The following is a 1,578-nucleotide window of genomic DNA, read 5'->3' on the forward strand; positions in this document are numbered from 1 at the left end:
AATACTGCCAAATCCCTATTTAGATCAGGCTTACTAAATTAGCGACAACTTTGACATGATCAAGATTTGGTTACATTGCACTTGAGAACATAACAAAATTTAAAGATTTAGTACCTCTCCCTAAAAGTTCAGTATATATCAGAAATTACAACACAATGCAAGCACATCATTGGCTCATTGTTCAAACTAGCCAATCAACTAGTTAGAAGGGATACTCTCCAAAATACTGAGTATTAAGTCATTTCATCCAATTTCAGTTGACCCTATAATCAATTTTTTAATTTTCATTTTTCTTATTTATCAAACCACCATATATAAAAATGGCCCAAGAATACAAACAAGAGGATGCTGAGACAGGCAAATGGCCACACACAGGTATTCCAAGAAAAACTTATTCCTCTTTACCAGGCTCATCATTATATTCTGCAACACAGAGACCATCTACCAAATTACAAATTGTTAGCCTGACCAAAACCAGTTTATCTATCATATAGCATACTTTTGTTTGTTGCATAAAAAAATCACTCCCTCAAGAGTCATGACTCGCAATCAAAAATCCTTCACAATGCTTTTAAAGAAGCCAGTACAAGTCTCTTTTACTAATATCTGAATTTTCTCTTTACATAAATATAAAGTGTTAATGAGAATTTACTATGAATAAGTAGTTTCAAAACAAAGGTAGAATTACAGCAATAATATTTAGACTAATTGTTTACCTTTTAGGATCATTAAGAACTTAATCAGAATTACAATAATTAATCATGAGATAAAAGGGAAAGAAAAGGAAAAAGTGATACACAGTGTTTCTCAAAACATTAACTCTGAAATAAATACCTACATAAGAAATCAGTATCAGTATTTCTTACCAATGTCAAATGCTTTTAATATCCTCTGTCTTTATTCATATATGCTTTTTAAAAACTAAATCAGGTGATAAGGATTTTATACTTCAAAATGAACTTTAATTCTCAATAAAACACAAATATGGTAATATTTAAAATGTTGGAGGTTAAAGTCATTTTTATAGGGTTATTTTGTTTTTATCTCATCAAAACAATCATACTCTACTTTGGGTAAAGAGAAACCCAATATTCTCCTCAGATAGTAGGCTTTCAAATTATACTTCTCCGTATAAATTTTAATTTTTGAAAGAAAATCTATACTATTGTTTAAATTGCACTTCATAAAAGCAATTTGAAACATGTTAATTTCCAGATATTTCAATCTCCAATGCAAGAGTACACCTTGATTAAGAGGCCAAAAACAGATTGCACAAAAGCAAATACTTAAAATTTTTAAAAAGAGTACATTTCTTGGGAACCAGCAGTTAGCGTAATGGCTATGTCGCTGGACTCCCACGTAGTCGACCGCGGTTCGCGTCCCGGACCCGGTGGCTTAAAACTCACGCCGGGCGCGTGTGCGTGCATGCCCAAGATCCCGAGAGGAGAATGGAGGAGAAGGGATTGCGGCATGACCATCCCCCCTGGGGGGTGATTTCTCGCTTTCTGTCTCTAATGTCTCTCTCTGTCTGTCTGGCGAGCGCACGTGCCCTATAGTGAAAATCTCTCCAAAAAAAAA

Source organism: Tupaia chinensis, unplaced genomic scaffold (genome assembly GCF_000334495.1).
Source record: "Tupaia chinensis unplaced genomic scaffold, TupChi_1.0 Scaffold143757_1, whole genome shotgun sequence".
NCBI classification, from domain to species: Eukaryota; Metazoa; Chordata; class Mammalia; order Scandentia; family Tupaiidae; genus Tupaia; species Tupaia belangeri.